The following is a 19570-nucleotide window of genomic DNA, read 5'->3' on the forward strand; positions in this document are numbered from 1 at the left end:
TCTAGAATGGGTAAATTCATAGAGAACGGTGGGTGCCAAGGCCTGGGGGGAGGGGTAAATAAGGAGTTCGTGTTTAATACGTACAAAGTTTTGCAGGATAAAAAGGGTTCTGGGTCTTCCCTGGTGGTCCAGTGGTTAAGACTCCACGCTTCCACTTCAGGGGATAGGGTTCGATCCCTGGTGGGGGAAGTAAGATCCTGCATGCTGCAAGGTGCGGCCAAAAAGAAAGAGTTCTGGAGATGGATGGCGGTGGTGGTTGCACAAGAATGTGAATGGACTTGATGCCACTGAACCGTACACTTAAAAACGGTTAAGGTGACGCAAGAGGGAAGAGATATGGGAACATATGTATATGTATAACTGATTCACTTTGTTATACAGCAGAAACTAACACACCATTGTAAAGCAATTATACCCCAATAAAGATGTTAAAAAAAAAAAGGTTAAGGTCGTGAATTTAAAAAAAAAATCCTTATTCTAAGCTCTCCCAAGTTGTCAACAGTGGGCTTTCTTTGAAGTTGTGTTTATAAGAGAGAAAGTAAAATACCAGGTGGCAGTTCTCGTTAGAGCAGTTAAGAATCACACATGCTGGGGCTTCCGGGCCAGTGACCTTACCTTCTTGAGCCTCAGTTTCCTGCTGGGGAAATGGGGATAATGATAGTGCCTCCCTCCTGGGGCCACTGTGAGGATTCCGTGATATCCCCAAGGTGGCCCAGCCAGCGGCCAGTGTCCAGTAAGCACTCCACACCAGCAGCCCTTAGTATCGGCAGATATTCCTCAGGCCTTTAGGGTTTGGGTACATTAGCAGCACAGGCCCTAGTCAGAGGAGAAAAGCCCCCTCGCCTCACCACACACATGGGGAAACTGAGGCCTGGTGGAGTCAAGGGACCTGTCCAAGCTCTCTGGTACCCCTTGAACAAGAATGTGGTCTTCCAAATGTGTATCAGTTAGCAAGGCTAGGTTGTTCTGCAGTAACAAATAAGCCCCACATTGAACCGTCTCAACACAACAAAAGTCTGCTGTGAGTCCAGGTGATTCTCCAGGGCAACTGTCCTCCGTGTGAAAGCTCAGGGGTCCACGCTGCCTCCGTCCTGTGTCACCTCCGTCTCTGGGTCACTGAGACAGGGAAAAGAACAACACATCACTTCTTCCCACAATCCACTGGCCAGCACTGGTCTCATCGCCCCGCGGCAAGGGTGATGGGTCCTGAGAAGGAGAGGAGAACTGAGGGTGGGTGAGCACCAGAAGTTTCTACTCAGCATCCTAGTGGGAGGAAGGCCAGCGGGGGGCTTTCCTAGGGAGTACGTGCTCACGGTGAAGTGAATCAGAGAAAAGGGTTTAAGGGTAGAATTATTCTCCCTCCTACCCAAGCCCCCAGCTCCCTTCCCAGGGCAACCACGGCTACGTTGACAAGCAAGGTGTGAACCAGGTGTCCTTCTTGAAATACCGACGAAGGCTTATTGCTCTTGCCACTCCTTGAAGGAGCAGGCAGGTATTCGTTACAGCTCTTTGCTCTCCACTGGGCAGTGCCTTCCCATTATGTAATCTGTCCCCCTGGATGGGTGTCTAGGCGCTTTCCAAAGTTCTCCTGTTATAAACAGTGATGCAATGAATTTCCTGTGCATTTTCCCTTTGTCTCCCGTGTGAGGCTTTCTGTGGTCTAAATTCCTAAAAATGGAATCTGTTGGTCAAAGGGCAGGTGCATGGAACCATCTGACAGCTCTTTGGCAGCAGGTGCTGCCCCCAGGGTCAGGAGGGGCTTTTAAGAACAGTTGCTAACGGAGCTGAGTTTTCCATCCCAGGGCGTTTCCAAAGAGGACCGCCACCTGGGGTTGGCCTACCTTCCATCTTGCCAGAGAGACCCCGACAGGTAGAACCCCCAGGCCCCAAGGTGGGGCCTGCTCTGAGCTTAGGAAGAGTCAGTGTTGCCAGTCAGTGTTGCCGATGGAGGGTGGGGGATGGGGAGGGAGGCAGGAAGAGGGGATGCCCTTCCCATCTCGGCTCTGCGATGCCAGTCCTAATACTGGCGCTCTTGCCATGCCCATCTTACAGAGAGCAAACACTGCCCGTGGTGCCCAGAGAGCGGCCTCTGAGTCACAGTCCCAGCCTGAGCCGAGTCCTCTTGGGTTCCAGCTCTTTGCTGGAGACCTCATGGATCCGCTCCTTACTGGCTCCTCTCAAAGGCACTCGTGTTCCCCCAAGAGCTTTCTTTCCACGAGTTTCTGAAACTCGTCTTCTCTCTTCTTCGGGACTCACGGGGTCTGGTTCTTTGGTTCCTTGGGCTGCGGAACAATGAGCCTCTGACGTTTTCCCTTCGTTGTTTTCATATCTGCTGCATCTTTTTGGAAGAGTGTCTTGGTATTTACAGAGTTTAGTCTTGTTGACTTAAAATTTTTTTTTTCTCTTTTGGGGTAACATCACTGTTGTTTCTGGAAAAAAACAAAACACCCTTCTTGTAAAATAAATAAATAAATTCAAGCAACACCGAAAGCGACAAGCAAGAAGGGAAAGTCATCAATACTCCTCACTCAGAGACCCAGAGATGACTAACTATGGTTAACGTGTGTGCATGAACGATCTCCCTCTTTCATAGATTCTAAGCGTTTCTAACCACCCCCTTTAAGGATAATGATGATGAAAATCTCTAACTTTCTCGCTAAAGGTGGGGTGTATGAGTCACTGGAGTGGGACTGAAAGTCGGTATTAGTTTCCCCTCCCCTCCCAGTTCCCCCATCCTTCATCCACAGCCATGCCTGGGCCTCCCCTCCCCCCTCTGCTTCCAGTTTGGAAGCGGCCGGTCCAGCTCCAGGGAGCAGATCCCACAGGGTTTGGTACCAACTGGGCAGGGGCTGACGACTTCCCCACCTGCAAAAAGAGTTCCATTCACTCCACACATGGGAGCCGGGATTTCATTCCTTCGCTTCCCAGACACCCAGAGGCTGAGACCCGCCCCAATTTGCCCAGTTGTGCCTTCAGCTGGTGGAAAAGTGACTTTGACCCTCTGCTCTGTTGTTCTGTCTCCCATCCCCCACCCACCATCGGCAACACTGACTCTTCCTAAGCTCAGAGCAGGCCCCACCTTGGGCCCGGGGGGTTCTACCTGTCGGGGTCTCTCTGGCAAGGTGGAAGGTAGGCCAACCCCAGGCTGTTTCTGTCTCACCTCCCTCCCGAGGGGACCTCCATCTCTAGGGAAGAAGGGAATGCCGCTCAGGACTAACCAGGGCCTGGCCTGATTGGGGGCAGCGTGGTGGCAGCCCCAGAACCTGGTCCAATACAGACGTGAGGGATGTATGGAAAACAGGCTCCTGGAAGACTCGCAGCCCTGCTTTGGGGCCTCTGGGAGGCACAAGGGCTCTGGAACTTTAGGGACAACTCCATCGGGGAGTGGCAAACATGGCTGTCACCTGCAGCGGGGCTAGAGGCGCCCTGGCTGAGGGGTGGGTACGTGGAGGGCATGGCAGTGCCCACAGCAGGACCAGCTCTGTCCGGGGCCGTGGCTGTTTTCTTTCCTGAATATATTTGAACAGCTCCTCAGATCTGTTCCTGAGCATCTGTGATTCCTCCCGGTGCCCAAAGAAACCCCTGGGGATGGCTTGACACTGACTGGAGCAGGACGGGGGCAGGAGCCAATGACACACGCTGGGTGACCGTGCTGCTTCTTCAGGGCAGGGCAGTCAGTGTCAGAAGCCCGAGTGTCCTAGTTGAGCCTCGTGCTGGCTGTGTGACCTTGGGCAAATTACTGAAGGTCTCTGAGCCCCAGTTTGCGCGTTCACACTGTGGGTATGACGGCACCCACTGGGTGGCCCTGTCTGAGTGACTGAATGCAATGACCTCGTAAAGGATTCTGGGCCAGAGAGTCCTGGGAGAAGCCTCTTTAGTTGCAGTTTTGTTTGTCTGCTCACCCTTGGGGTGGCAGCCGGGGGAGAGCCAAGTTACGTAAGTGGGGACTTCAGGAAGCCGCAATTCTCCATCCCAAACGGCTCCTCATTATTTACAACAGTGGGTTTCAAACTGGTTCTTCACATGCACCTTCCCACCTCAACCTTGGGCCTTATTCCTTCTCAAGACAGATCCTGCCCAAGTGATCCATACTGAACGAAGCAGGAGCCCACCTGCCCCCTTTTCCCAATGCCCCTTAGGGTCTATCAGAGGCTTGAAAGCCACTGTTTTAGGCCAGCAAATGTGTCACCGGTCACAGGATGTGGGATAATTATCCAGAGGGGGGTCATTTTCCCAATGCATTTCTCACTGTGCTTATGGAAAAGACGAAGAGAAGTCTTCAGATCAGAGACCAGTGTTTCTGAGGGTCCTGTCGGGCCTGAGGTCACTAGGCTGGGGCAGGCTGGACAACTCTGATCCCAAGGGCCACCTTCCCTCCGGGCAGCACTGACCTGACCTAAGATGTCCCTGTGGGCAGCACAGGGAGCTGGGTGAGGACACCCTTCTGTGTCGCCAAAGCGAGAGCACCCGTCAGCCGCTGTCCAGCCTCTTGATCTGAGGCAAGTCCCCGCTCTGAGCTTCAGCGTCGTCATCTGTAAAATGGGGCAGTAGTCACTGGGCCCTAGATGAGAAGGGTGGGGGGGAGGCTGAAAGGAGCTGTGAGGCTCCGAGCACTGCTCCTGGCACCTAGTGAGTCATGGACCAGTGGCACTCATCACTGTCAACAGCAGTGATAAGAATCCTAAACAGGGCTTCCCTGGTGGCACAGTGGTGGAGATTCCGCCTGCCGATGGAGGGGACACGGGTTCGTGCCCTGGTCCGGGAGGATGCCGCGTGCCGCGGAGCAGCTGGGCCCGTGAGCCATGGCTGCTGAGCCTGCGCGTCCGGAGCCTGTGCTCCGCAACGGGAGAGGCCACAATAGTGAGAGGCCCGCGTACCGCAAAAAAAAGAAAACAGAATCCTAAACAGAAAGGGGCTGGAAGGAACCTTGGAACTCTTTGCCCCAGAGGGAAAGGTCAAAGGCTAAGGTCAAACAGCAGGGTCACGAATCAAACTCAGGACCTGACACCCGGGCCTCCTGGCCCAGAAAGGGAAGGCCGCCTTCCACCTGCAGCATCACATGGAGGAAAAGGATGCAGAACTCTGAAGAATCCCCAAAGGTTTGCTCCTGACTTCTAGGCTGGTGTCAGTAGCAGGGAAGGCTCTGATCTGCCACCTACCTTGGTTTCTCTGGTGCTGACTGCTCCTTGCTAGGAGAGAAGAGGTTCCGGCCCTCTTTCCTGTTGCTGTTTAGTGCAGGTGACCTGGAGGCTGGGCGAGGAGGGGGATGGCTGGGCACAGGTGACATGGAGCAGGGAACTGCCACTTAGCCGCTGACGTGAGCGGCGTGCAGCAGTTCGCAGGGGGAGGGCCCTTGTCCTCTGTCAAGGGGAGGGAAGCATCACGGCTCAGTTTGCAGGCGAGGAAACGGAGGCTGTGCTCAAGGCCACAGACTGAGAGTGGTGTGGCCCACTGTGACTGGGGGCTGGGCGGGCTTTTCCCCACTCCTTGCCTGACTTTAGGAACTCACATCATACCTTGAAGACTCATTCCCCTGTTCCTCCTTTTTGCCTGATCAGCTGTGGGGATTGATCAGAGGGGCCTTGAAAACTTCTAGACTCACAAACAGATTTGAGAGCTGGTGTGGCCCTAGAGAACAGGAAGTTAGTCTTTGGCCCCATCCCACAGAGCAGAAAACTGAGGCTCAGCAAGGTCCCCTGGAAGCAGTGTGGCCTCTGGCTCCAGCCGGGGCCCTCCTGGGACGGCAGCCCCCTCCTGGCCCAGCTTCCACCTTCCCCCCAACTCCAGCGTCCCCAGTCCTCTGGAAGAAGATTTCCGTGGTCCCGGTTGGGGGTGCCAGACTGCCAGCGACGAGTGTTTTTTTAATCCCAGCCCCGCTGACTTAGACGATTATTCTTATTTAAGGCGGGGAGGAAACGCGAGAGCGTGGCAGCCGGTCACCTCCGGGCGGCGGCCCCTCCCCGCCAGCCTCCGGTGCTCAGCTCCAACCGGCGCAGGAAGGGGAGGGGGAGACGGGAAGCGGGAGGAGGGAAGTGGGGAGGAGGAGAGGCGGGAGACGGGAGAGGGGTTAGAGGGGATAGGAAACGGAGTGGGGAGAAGAGGGAGGAGGAGGGAAGGAAGGGGCAGGAAGGAGAGGATTAGGGAGGGGGGAAGGGGATAGACGGAGAGAGGTGGGGGAGGGGGGAGGAAGAGGGTGGGGGAGGAAGACGGGGCGGGGCGGGGTGGGGGGAACACAGAAAGCCACACCCCCCTTGACAGCTCCCTAAGCAGTTAGGAGAGAGGGAGATACACAGATGAATAATTTACTACGGAAATGCAAAAAGAATTTAGAAACTCTCATTTTATAAATATTTATTTTCACAAGTTCGCCCCCTCCCGACTCTCTCCCCCTGGCTGGCCCTAGTCTTTTCTCTTTGGGGGGCCCCGTCCACCGTCCCCCACCCCCCATCTCTATGCTGACCCTGCCTCTCCCAAGATCTCTCTCCCTGTCTCTGCACACGGCTGTGACTGTCTCTCTCCATCTCTCTGCCTCTGTTGCTGTGGCAGGGGCGGGGGTGCGTTTTCTTGTCACGGTCTCTTTTTTCTCCACCTCCATTCTCTCTGCGGCCTGTGTCTCTCCCTGCCAGGGTGCGTCTCTGTCTCTGTCTCCCTGTCTCTCCCTCTCGCTGCGCTGTCTCTCCATCTCTGGGTGTCCCTCCCCCGTCTCTGTCTCCCCAGTCTCTCATCCAAGGACCCTAGCTCCCGCCCGCAGGAGTGGGAGGAGCCCTTTGAAGGTTCAGAGGGGAGAGGTCGTTTCCCTGACAACCGGCGGGCGACAGGCAGAGCCACGAGGGCTGCAGATTAAGAAGCCGGCTGCTGGCGGGCGGGGGCGGGAAGCCGCGGGAGCCCCGCCCAGGCCCCGCCCCCTCCCGCACTGCTTGTTGGGGGCGCACCTGGGGTGCGTGGTCGGAGGAACGTGAGCTGGGCCGTGGGGGTCGGAGGGGGCTCCCTGGAAGGCCCGTCAGGAGGAGGGGCCGTGGCAGGTAATCAGTCAATCAGTTAATAAGTTGGTGGGGCAATCAGTTACAGGCACGCACAAAGGGAGAGTTTAAAGAGCTCGGGTGTGGAATGAGACGGAGTTGAGTTCTAATCCCTCCGGGGCTTTGTCCTGGCAGTGTGGTCCCGAGGGCTGTAAGTCCCTGCACACCTGGCCGGCCTCGGTCTCCCACCTGTGCAACGGGGCCACAGCAGCCCCTGCCAGCAGGGCAGACGCTCCAATGCAGGTCATCGTTGCCCTTGTCTATCCTTTAATTCACAGATGGAAAAGGGAGGCCCTGAGAGGTGAAGTGCCTGGTGGGCATGGAAGGGACCTGGGGGCGGGGTTACCAGCCATTTAACTAGCTCAACAAAATTGACTTCTGCGGACTCGCTTTTTGTGAGCTGGGACCTAGGCTCAGAGGTGATCCGACCCTTCACAGCACTTGCCTCGGTGCCTGACCCAGAACGGGTCCTCGGTTTGCACTGCCTGCTCCCTCTGTCTCTCCTCCCTGCCTGTCTCTTCTCCTCCAGGAGTGGGGAAACTGAATTCCAGCGAGGCCAGATGGATGGCATGGTTGCCTAGACCCCGGAGTTGAATGCCAGCCCCTCCCCTTAAGCCATTTCTGAGCCTGACACAGAAGCGCAAAAGAGCTGGGGAGAGGGAGCATATTCCTTAATAATGGAGGAATCCTCAGGCAGCATCCTCAGGGTCACCAGCTGGGTCTCTTGGCAGACGCTCCCTGCTCCCTGCAACTTCAAACCAGTGTGTCCTTTACTATAGGAACTCTTGTTTGTTTTTTTTTTGAGCACAACCCTTCTGACAGGCGCCAGCTCCTCCTTGCCCCACCCGCCCTCCCTGAAGCTGGCTGGCGGCTGGACTGGAAGATGGTGAAGGGGCTGGTGGAACATTTCCCCCCACCCCCGGAAGGACTGGGGAGTCACTGGGAAGGTGGCTATTTATAATTTCAGCGGCCCCTTTAAGGCCGGCCTCCAGGCCTGTTGTCAGGAGGGCTCTGTTTGAAGCTCTCAGCTCTAATCCGGCTGCAGCAATGGGCAGTAGCAATGCTCTCAAATCAGGGTCCTGGGGTTGCCCTAGAGGCAGGGACAGGCCTGGCTTGTGGAGCTCTCCTGGGACTGAAGGCAGCTGCAGGACCACCCCCTCCCTGTCCCCAGCTCCCCGCACCGGGCAAACACCACACACGTGCACACACACACACACACACACACACACACCCCTCTCTGTGAAACAAACACACAAACTCATCCCCACAAACCCTGGGAGAGAGAATCCCATGGCTCCCACACGGACTGGCATTGGTGTCTGAGGCCTGTGGGACCCTAGCCCGAGGCCTGCCCTGCCCATGCCAGCCACCTTTCCTCTGCAGGAAGGATTTCTCTAGGACCCTATGATCCTCCCCAAAGGTTCTAGACTCTATCCTCCTTGAGCCCCAGGACACCCCAAGTGGGTTTAGAACCAGAACCCACCTAGGAACTGACAGGAAGAAAGGGCGGAGAGGCGGTGGGAGGGGCTGTCAGATCTTGAAGGAGGGGCGTTGGTCTAGATGCCCAACATGGCCCCAGGCTCTCCAAAATGGAGCTCATCCCTGGTGGAAGGGTTCTTATTCCCCCAGTTTACAGATGGGGAACGTGAGGCTCGGAGCAGTAACACACCCAAGATCCCCCAGCTAGTGAGAGGAGCGGCTGGGATTTGGGCCACGTGTCAGGCTCTCACATGCTGCTTCACTTGCAGGCCGGGGTAGTTGATAGCATCCGCACGTCTTTCCGCTAATGCAGGTTTGGGGTTTCCCCACGGCCGTCTGTGGTTGGCAGGACAGCTTGCATCTCCGCCTGGCACGTTATGGGTGCCCAGTTCACATTCCCTCGCTGATCGCATCTATGGAGAGAACAGAGAAAAGGGAGAATGAGGAGGACCCTCGGTCAGGCTGTGCCCTCCGCAGCCAGTGGGTCTCACCATGGAGCCAGCGATCAGGCTGTGGGGTAACTTGCACCTCAGGAGGCTCCAGGGACAGGGAGGACACAAGAGGGACTAGGGGAGTCAAAGAGGCCAGTCCCTGAGACTTGGGGACCCCCGTGTCAGACAAGGCACGGATGGCATGCTGAGGCCTGGGGTCCAGTTCCAGAGCCAGCTGTGTGACCTTGGGTCAGGCCCACTATCTCTCTGGGACTCAGTAAAAATAAGGGAGCTGTGCTCCCTAATCTCCAAGTATCCTCCCAGGAGGACAGGTCGAGGAGTCTCTGAGCCTTTCATCCTCCACCAAACCTCCCTTGAGCACCAGCAGCTTCACGAGGCCGTGCTTGGGTGAGCTACAGGAGACCTACCCTGTGGAGAGTGAATGCCTGGTCCCGGGGAGCCAGAGTGCAAATGCCCCTCTCCCAGTGTTAGGCCATATGCCAACGGAGGAACTGAGAAGCTAGTAATGGCCACATTTATACAGCACCTACCATAGGCTTTACCCCTGCTGCCTTGTTAAATCTACGCAACAGCCTCATGCAGTAATTACCATTATTATCCCCATTTTACAGTTGAAGAAACTGAGGCCCAAACCTGTCCCAGTTCATACAGCTGGCAAGTGCGAGCCCAGGCAGATCCCAGCCTTGGGTTACCGCAGCTGCCTTGATGGTTGTTAGAAAAGTCTTCATAGTGGAGGCTTCCTAAGAGCTCCATCTAGAAAGATCTTCCCAAATAGAAAAGGAGGCAGAGGGCGTGCCCTGAACAAAGGCATGGTGCAAGGACTGAGGGGTCTGGCATGGTGTGATGGACAAGGAGGATGGGGTGGAGGTCTGTCATCACCTGAGGGGGTCTGTAGGGCGCTGTTCCAGTTATCCGCTGCTGTGTGATAAACCACCCCCAGTGCAGTGGTTTCAAGCATTAGTTTATTAGTCTTCCTGGTGATGCCAGAGTTGATGGGGCTTAGCTGGGCAGGTTCTTGCTTGGAGTCTCTCATGCAGTTGTAGGCAGATAGCAGCTGAGGCCGGGGTCATCTGAAGGCTCCGCTGGGCTGGGTGCCGAGGATGGCCTCATCTTGCTGCTGTATCCTATACCCTTTCCAGCAACCTAGACTGGATTTCTTGTGTCAAGACTCAAGGCTCCAAGAGGCGAGAGGTGAAGCTGCCAGGCCAGTTCTGGAACTGTTCCAGCGTCGCTTCTGCCGTCCTCACTGGTCAAAGCGGTCGCGTGGCCCACCCAGGCTGAAGGGAAGGGGGAATAGACCCCGCCTCTCGATGACGGGAGTGCCAAAGAATCTGTGGCCATGTTTAATGTGCCACAGATGCTAATACATATTTCATGGAAAAAGTGGAGTTCATGGTTCAGTAAATTGTGGGCAAGGCTGGATTAAGCAAAATTGAGCAGGGTTCTTTCTTGCGGGACTTCTCAGTGCCTTCATGTGCTGACGTGGATGGTTTGTTTCCAACACAGGGACAGAGCTTGTAGAATTTCCCAAATGATTTTGGTTTGCCTGCCAGGGGGATCCCATCTTGGGGCGGGGGTACCTGGCCTGGGAGGCTGGGGGACTGAGGCTCCTTTGAGCTCCCAGAACATTGCTCTAGAACCTCCAGGTCTGGCTTCCACAGTACCATGCATGGATGTGATGAGATGAAGCTGGCTCTGTCTCTGACTACTCCTACTCTCCTGGGGCATCCTGGGGCATCTGCGTGTGTGGTGAGCTGCCCGGGTCTGCTGGCCAGGGCCACCTCCCTGGGCTAGCTGAGCCAGGTCTCAGCAGCTCAGGTGATCAGAACCTTGGATCACCCGCCCCTGTCTCTTCTTCTTCCCTTCTGGCCCTGAGAAAGGGGCTTCCTCCCGTGGACCTCCTGGCACTCCCCTCTGTGGGGGTCGGCAGGGAGGCCGATGGGTGGCATGGGGCAGGGGAAGGGGCCTTGCAGCCTGACTGTGTGACCTTGCCCCAGTCTCCACCCAGGCTGAGCCTCAGTTTACAGCTACTCACGTGGGGTGATGAAGGCCCCTCACCAGCTGTGCGTGAGGACACCACTCAAGGAGCTGGACTTCACTGGTGTCTACTGGGAGGGCAGGCCCTGCACCTTGCAAGTTTCAGGCTCCAGCTCATGTCATTCTCTCTGGGCCTCAGTGTCGTCGTCTGTAAAATGGGGATGGTAATAGTACCCACCCCATAAGGTTCAGTGAGAATTAACTGGGTAACAGCCATGGAATTAAGAGATGGAGACCCAAGCGCTCCCAGCCCAAAGGTCTCAACCTCTGTGGTCCTGGCTGCTGGCTGAGCCGGGCCAGTGGGCAGTGCCAGTTTCTGGCTGTATCTGCTGGGTGCAGTGCCTGTGTGACACTGTGCAGAGTGGGCTGTCTGCTTCCCAGGAAGCAGGGGGGCGCTGTTAAGGAAGGCTGCAGCTCGGGTTGTCTCCCCTGTCCCCTCTGCAGGCTGCTTCCCCCACTCTCACGTTCCTGATCCAGGGCCATCTCCCACCAAGGCTCCAGGACACCACGCCCCACTACTTGATGTCCCTGGGCAGAGGCTGGCAGGGGGGCGCTAGCTCCCAGAGAGCAGGGGTCACAATGCACTCTCCCCCACCTCCTCTGGCCTGGACAAGCAAAGTGCCCAGGGACAGTCTCAGAGCCTCTCCGATGGATCCCATCACCCTCCAGATGTGTGTCCTTGGGTACAGGACACCAGCCCTCAAGTTTCCCCCCTCTGCAAATTACCCCAAGTATGTTCCTGCTGAGAGAGGCTGGAGGGAGGATTTGATGAGATGCCGCCCCTACCTCAGCTCAAGGCAGCTCCAGCATCATTTGGGCTGGCGCCTTCTACCCCATCAGAGATTCCAGCCAGAGCCCTGTAGTGGAGGCCCGCAGCCACAGCAACAGGGGCCAGCATTTCCCAGCAGCCCCATGGGAGGACCACCGCTAGGGTGTGGGACATCCAGGGCACCCTGGAGAGCAGTCCTCTACACCTGCCCCTTTCTGCTGCCCACAGAGCGAGTGAGTCCCCCAGACTTCATCGCCCCCTCTCTGGGAACCACCGCCCATGGGTGGCACCCAGCCATCCTGCTTCCTCTCCTCCTCACGCCTCCCGCAGTGTGCAGCCACTCTGCCTCCCTAGGGGATTGCACATCTGCACCCCCTCCCAGCCACCGTGCCTCTCTCTACTGCTCCTCCGTCTCCCACCTGGAACGCCATACCAGCCTCTTCCAGGACCCTCTCCAGGACGGCCCCCAATGATCCACACTCCACAAAGGGCCCTGCAGTTCTGGTGAAGTGTCACCCCAGCCCACGATGACCCAGTAACGCAAATGCCCGAAATCGGCTCCTTCCCATGGCTTTGAAGGCTCTGGTTCCTGCCCACCCCTGCAGCCTCCCCGCCCCCCCACCTCTGCTCCAGCCCGACCAGCTACCTTCTGGCCTCTGTGCCCTTGCACATGCTGTTCGGACGACCGGAATTCTCTCTTGTGTCATCGGATCAGCTGTTCATTCTTTAGGACTCAGCCGGGGCTTTCTCTCCCTCCTGTGCCACGGTCTGCCTACTCGTCTCTCACCTCCACTAGACTGTCCAGGAGGGGCTGCGTCTTGTTTGTCTCCAACCCTCTAGCTTGGCTCAAGGCCTGCCTGGGAGATGGGGTCACTAGTGATGGTCAAAGGATGGCTCCATCCCACCCCATCCCACTCCAGCTCCATCCTCACACCCCACTCCTTCCCTGGGACCCATCTTCCTTTCCCTCTGTTCTCTCTGTGGGGTAGCATTGTGCTAAGGGTACCCACTTTGAAGTCACACGACCTGGGTCCTCATCCCACCTGCACCTCCTCAAGGCACTGAGCCTCAGTTCTTCATCTGCAGAATGGGGAGAACCACAGCACCGTCCTAAGGCTGTTGGAAAGATTAAGTGAAGAGTGTTTATCATGTCCTTGGACATCATAGGAGTTGAGTAAATGTTAACTAATATTGTCCTTGTTCTGTATTATCCAGCCCAGCCTATTGTAATCACCTCCTGGCCTGGGTCGGGGTCTCCTGTCGCCACAGCTCTCTGCTCCAAGCTGCTCACAACTTGAATCATTTCGTCTTCACTTAGAACACTCAATGGCTCCCCATTGCCTCCCCCAGGACATAAAAACTCCAGCTAATTTTAAAAGCTCTTCATCACCTGTTTTTCCGGTGAGGCTGCCCTGACTAGTGGCCAAAAGAAGACCTTCAAGGAGGAAGGGGCTTCCTCCTGGCAGGTCCCTCCTCCCCCCCCCCCCCCAGGGAGCTGAGGGACCCTGGTTGGGTCCTTCACTTCCCAGCTGGCTCCCTCAGCTGCGAAGTGGAGCTGGTACCAGTGCCTTGTGCTGGTCCCCTCCCGGGGGTATGGGGGACAGGGACGCTGGGTGCAGAGGGCTGAGCTTGGCATAGGGACGTGCTGAGCACCAGAGCCTCGTGGCTGGCTCAGGCCAGCCCACAGCCCGGCACACAGGCTCTGGAGCGAGGCCGGAATCCACACTGATCCTCGTCTCCGCAGCGTTCCCATCTTTCCACACTGAATATCACCCTGACTTGTGTTGTAGGGAAAGGCAGAGAACATTTGTTCTTTTTTTAAAGAAAATTACATTTTTCTCCATTTACGAAAGTAATACACGTTAACTGTGGATAATTTTGAAATTAAGATAAACCAAAGAGAAACATTTAAATGATCTATAATTCATCACCCATCCATAGCACTTTGAGTGCCTGAGCCTCTAGCCTCCAGACTTTGTACTGGGTATTCAGCATGAGCTCTGCTTTGAGCCCAGCAAGGGGATCACAGAACATTCTGGTTTGCAACCTGGTTCTTCCTTTCACCAGCAGAACTCAAACTTCTCCGCCACCCAAGGCCTCTACCCGCTGGTACCCAGAGAGTGCTCCCCAAGTAGCAGCTGTTAGAAGTGCAGGATCTTGGGGGCAGGGGTGGGGGTAGTTCCTTGGTGGCCTCGTGGTTAGGATTCCAGGCTTTCACTGCCCAGGTCCAATCCCTGGTCAGGTAACTGCGATCCTGCAAGCTGCACTGCAGGGCAAACAAAGAAACGAAAAAGAAGTGCAGGATCTCAGCCCCGGGCCCCCAGAACTGCAATGCGCCAGGAGTCCCAGGAGACTCTTAGGCACAGAAGCAGGCCCAAAGCCCCTTTCCAACAGCAGCTGAGTGCCCACAGTGTCGGTACGCTCACACTTATTTGAGCCAATCCCCTATTATTGAACACGGAGGTGGTTTCCAAGTTGTGATATCATAAATAAGGCCACAGAGAATAGCATCACGATAGCTAAACCCTGGGCACGCCATGGGTATTTTCTGGGAGTGAGTATTAAGGAGCTTCCCCTGAAATCTGCTTCGTTCCCCTTCTCCCCAGAACATTCTGGTGGGGTGGGGACCATCTTCATCCCCATTCTGCAGGTGAATAAACTGAGGCTGGAGGCGGGTGACAACACTCGCCACGGTCCCATAAACAGTGGCCCAGCCAGGACTTAAGCCGTCCTGGCCAGGTTTCCTTTCCTCCACACCCATCCTACTGACCTTTGCTGGAAGTGAGTTTTGGGTCCAGTGTCAGCCTCTGTATGCACAGTGTGGGTCTCACGCCCGCCCCAGGCTGGGCACACAGCTGCTTCCGGGGGCGTCCGTGTCCCTGCCCAGTGGGACCAGTTTGCCCTGGTGACAGACGAGGCTTGGCTGAGGGATGGGGCGGCCTCACGCCACAGCGGGAACCTGGAGGGGCTGGTGGGCGGGGCTTCAGGGAGGGGACAGGAAATGGTAGAGGAGAAAGTGGGGCTTCCAGGTCAGCAGGGAGGGGGCTCAGGCCCAGAAGAGAGGAGGGAAGGACAACGGCAGGGGACCTTCCAGTGAGGTGGCAGGAGGCACAGCCATGTGACCGTGAATCCTTTTGGGGGAAACCCTTGGCGGGGAACAGAATGCCATGATGGCAACAGATTCTATTAAAAGCAATTCTCATTACTGTATCGTTAATTATTAATAGGATTGCGCAAATAAAGGATGGGAAGACCCAGCTGGACCTGACTCAAATTCTGCCTCCCGGGCAAATGGCTTTTGGGTCCCATCCAGGAGACCCAGCCATGAACGTGCCTGTTGGAAAGTAATGACAACCCGCGGCTGCCACGGTGGGACGGGCACCACTTATATCTGCTTTGAAAAGATAGAGAAAGGGAGCCCAGAGGAGGCAAACATGGGCCTCTGTCCATTCTCCCCAGCTGAGCTCTTAGGCCTAGGCAACCTGGCTATCAGTTCCTGCAGACCTCATCCTTCTCTGAGCACTGCCCAGACACGGGGCTGTTCAGCCTCTAAAGAGATCCAGAGAGGAACTTTCTCCATGTCGCTGCAGAAACCACAGTGAGAACTAGGCCAAGAAGGAGGGTCAAGTTTGGGCTGAGGAGACCCCAGAGAGAGAGACTTCACCCCTCTCTCTTGCTCCCACCCTCCTTATCTACACAGAACTCCTATCCACCCTTCAGAGCCCAGCTCAGATGGCCTGTCCTTCAGGCGGCCCTACCCAGTCCCAGCTGTGCTAACAAACAAGGATACAGACACTGTTCCTGCACTCACGGGGCTGCCAATCTGACAGGAGTCTAGTGAGGTGATTATTCAAACAATCATCACAAACCATGATGAAAACAGGCACCGTGCTCTACAGCAGGGAAGTGGAAGCTGTGTACCATGAGGGCAGGAATCCTAACGATTTTATCTTCCTCTCCCCTAGACTACTTCCTTTCCCCTTACTTTTGCCTGGAGCAAAAGAAAGTTCTCAATAAATGTGTCTGATTTCACAGACTGCTAATTTGGGAGCACAAGAACAAGGTCTTCAAGACGGAGAGATCTCTGGAGAAGTCAGGTTTGCAGAGCGGAGGAAGGAAGAGGCGGGGGCCTGGGCCTTTTCCCTATTCCTCCATCTTTGCAGAACTCTCCTGTATTATTAGCTGATTTATCCTGACATCCACTAGGAAGCCAAGCCGTGAACACACTACTTTTTTTGAATAAATAAACGTGCATGAATGAGTGAGTCTGAGCTTTAAAAAAAAAAAGCACTAAAAACCTGTGGACTTCTATATAAGATGACATGTAACTAGAAACCCTGATAGAGCCATTCTTAGTTTTCCACTAAATACCCATGAACGTAGTGAGAAATACGAAACCTTACTCATTGTGGGAAACAGCTGCCAACCCCATGCCAGAATCTGGGAGGAGCCCATGCTGATGATAATAGTGGGGGTGGGGGGCCGGTGTTGGAGAGAGACCGGGGACAAAGGTAGGAAGGGGCTCAGAACCTCCTCCATCATTTGCCCCCAGTCAGAGACCCGGAATCTGTGCCAATCTGAAAACTGGATAGCTGTCCCTCTCCCACAGATGCTATTGGAGTAATGTCCCCTAGTCGTTCAGAGAAAGTGGGCAAGCAGGGGGCTTTCATGGTGCATGGGATTCTGGGAAGCAAAGGTGATCATTGTAGGGGGAGTGCGGGGGGAGCACACTAGGAAACTCCCCAGTAGCAGTGCATGCTGGGACTTTTGCTTATTTTATCTGTTCAGAAAATCCAAGAACCATTTAGCTGGACCAGAGCGGATGCCACCTTCGTTCAGCAGGGCTGCAGTTGGCAGAACCTGCTGGAAACTGGGACATGGACTGAGCAAAGCCCACTTGATCCTGTTGCCCAGACCAGACCCTGAGAATGGGATGGAGCCACCAAACAAGTAATAAGAGGACAGGACCAGAGGCAATCTACACATCCTGTCTACTTAAAATCCTGGAGTGTGGGTTAATGTTTCTGTGTCTGAGGGACAATACGGAGGCAAAAGCATCAACCACAAAGGACTGTGAAAGAACACTGCTGAACATGGAAAGGGAATCAGCATTCTGCAACACTTGAGAGCAGGCGGCTGACAGCAGTTTCCTAAAGGAACCAGAAGACGTCAGGAAACGGTGTGGCAACCTTTCGGAAAGACGTGCTCTGCAAAACAGGAGCGGGAAAGCACAGGGCAGCCCCGACAGATGGGAAAAGGCAGCATGAGGATATAAAAAAAGGGACGTGGACGTGGATTGTGTAGTGCCTTGAACTGTGGTCTCCAAAAAGACCTGTCCAAGTCCTACCCCTTGGTAATTGCGAATGTAACCTTACTTGGGAAAAGGGTCTTTGCAGATATAATTAAGAATCTCAAGATGAGATCATCCTGGATGAACTGGGTGGGCCCTAAATCCAATGATAAGTGTCCATGTTAGAAGAGAAACACAGACAGGAGAGAAACAGGAGGAGGCCGTGTGAAGGTAGCGGCAGAGATTGGAGTGATACAGCTATAAGCCAAGAAATGCCATAAGCCAGGAGAGGGGCATGGAACAGACTCACCCTCAGAGCCTCCAGAAGGAACCAACCCTGCCAACACCTGGATTTCAGACTTCTGGCCTCCAGAACTGTGAGAGAACACACTCCTGTCGTGTTAAGCCACCCAGTTGCAGTCATTTCATATAGCTGCCCTAGGAAACTAAGACAGATGGGGTTAGGAAAGATCACAAGGAAAGAAAAAACATAGTAGCAGAGTTCAAGTCCATACTAGAGACAGTGAAAAGCAGAAATTGAAATGCAGAAAATGCAATCAGTGATGGGGAGAGGCCAACCTTGAGACATTTTCTAAAACGTGTGGCAGAAATCGAGAGATGAAAACAAAGCATGAGAAAGTCGTGAGGATTAGCAGACAGCAAACGCATAACTGGGATTCTTGAAGAAAAGGCTAGAATAAGAGATAACTTAGAATATAATGAGGAAAATTCACCTGTGCCTTAAAACCAAGCAAAAAGATCTGAATATGCAGATTGCAAAGGTTCACTGCATTCTGGGGGAAATAAATAGAGGCCTCTACTGAGACATTCTGGAAAACAATGTGATTTATACAAATAATGACAACTTGTATATGCCTCCAGGAAGGAAAGTGAGTTACTTATAAAAGAACAAACCCAGGCTGGTTTAGATTGTGACATGCTAAGTGATGAGGGAGCCATGTTTATGAGGTTTGGGGGAAATACTGAGCACTTGTTACTGAAAGATATGCTCCCATCAGCTGGGAGTCTAAGAATGATAACCCCTGTGTCTTAAGAAGCCTGAAACCAGCTAAAAAGCAGCAGGTCTAAAGATTTATTGTCAGTATCACTTCCAGACTAAAGACAAGTGTCAAAAATTGTTCTTAAATGACAAATCATAGAATGGAAAAATAATAATCTGACCATCTGAATCTAGAGCTTTAAGTCACATCAATGTGGATCAAAAGGGACCTGAGAGACCTCTTAAATAAGAGGGATTTCTCCTTGAATGATCAGGCAGCTACAAATGAAAGACTTTTATCAATGTAAGATAACTTCGAGTACAATTAGAAATGAAATAGCTACTAACCAAAGTCTGCAAAAGACTAAAGCAAAAAGTCAAAGTCCATAAAACAAAATGCAGGAACAAAAGGAAGCAGCTGAGAGGATGAAGAGAAAAAGGCAGAGACCAGCTTTTCCATAGAAGTGAGATGCGCAGGGTCAATGTTAACAATGAATGTAAATGCATGATGTTTTCCTAGTAAAATACCAAAGACTCTCAGATTGGATAAAACAAAAACTAAGACGGAAATCTAACTATACGGTGCTTGTAAGAAATACACTCAAAACCAAAGGACATGAAACAGTTAAAAATAAAAGATTGAGCAAAGGTACATGAGACAAGTTCAAGTCAAAGGAAAGCAAAGGTAGTAATATTCATATCAGAACAAGAATCACAGGCAAAAAGCATGAGATAGGACAGAGGTCCTCTGAATTGATAAAGAGTACAAGTCACAATAAAGATCTGATTGTCACAATCTTTTATGTCCTACATTGCATTAGACCTGACCAGAGGAAGTGATAACTTAGATACATAGAAAGATAACAACAACAACAACAAAAAGCCACAGGAGGAGACTTAACATACTTCTGTCTTTGACATATTTACATAATGTTCTCCCCCTCCCATGTTTGTATAGGACTGGAAAAATATAATTATTAAGGTTGATTTAATAGTTAAACTTTGTACCCGACAAATAAAAGATACTCATTTCTTTGCCAGAACCCATCAAACATTTATGAAAATTGATCATATATTAGACCATAAAGAAAAATTCAATATAATCCCCAAAGCACATATAGTGAAAGCCCCATTCTTTTTTTTTAATTAATTAATTAATTAATTAATTTTGTTTATTTATTTTTGGCTGCGTTGGGTCTTCGGTGCTGCGCACAGGCTTTCTCTGGTTGCGGTGAGCAGGGGCTACTCTTCGTTGTGGTGCACGGCTTCTCATTGCGGTGGTTTCTCTTGTTGCGGAGCACAGGCTCTAGGTGCGTGGGCTTCAGCAGTTGCGACACATGGGCTCAGTAGTTGTGGCTTGCGGGCTCTAGAGCGCAGGCTCAGTAGCTGTGGCTCATAGACTTAGTTGCTCCACGGCATGTGGGATCTTCCCGGACCAGGGCTTGAACCCACCCGTGTCCCCTGCACTGGCAGGCAGATTCTTAACCACTGCGCCACCAGGGAAGTCCCCGAAAGCCTCATTCT

General features: G+C 53.6%; 1 long non-coding RNA gene across 1 annotated transcript; it reads right to left on the reverse strand.

Moving 5' to 3' along the window:
* Window positions 1–2002: 2002 nt before the first annotated feature.
* Window positions 2003–5360, reverse strand: LOC114883664. Its single transcript, XR_003790645.1, has 3 exons — window positions 5160–5360; window positions 4392–4532; window positions 2003–2429 (listed from the first exon to the last, which is right to left on the reverse strand). It is a non-coding gene; the product is annotated as an uncharacterized LOC114883664 (long non-coding RNA).
* Window positions 5361–19570: the final 14210 nt, after the last annotated feature.

The sequence above is a fragment of the Monodon monoceros genome, unplaced genomic scaffold, assembly GCF_005190385.1.
Source record: "Monodon monoceros isolate NGI ecotype Baffin Bay Population unplaced genomic scaffold, NGI_Narwhal_1 Super_Scaffold_5, whole genome shotgun sequence".
Taxonomy (NCBI): domain Eukaryota; kingdom Metazoa; phylum Chordata; class Mammalia; order Artiodactyla; family Monodontidae; genus Monodon; species Monodon monoceros.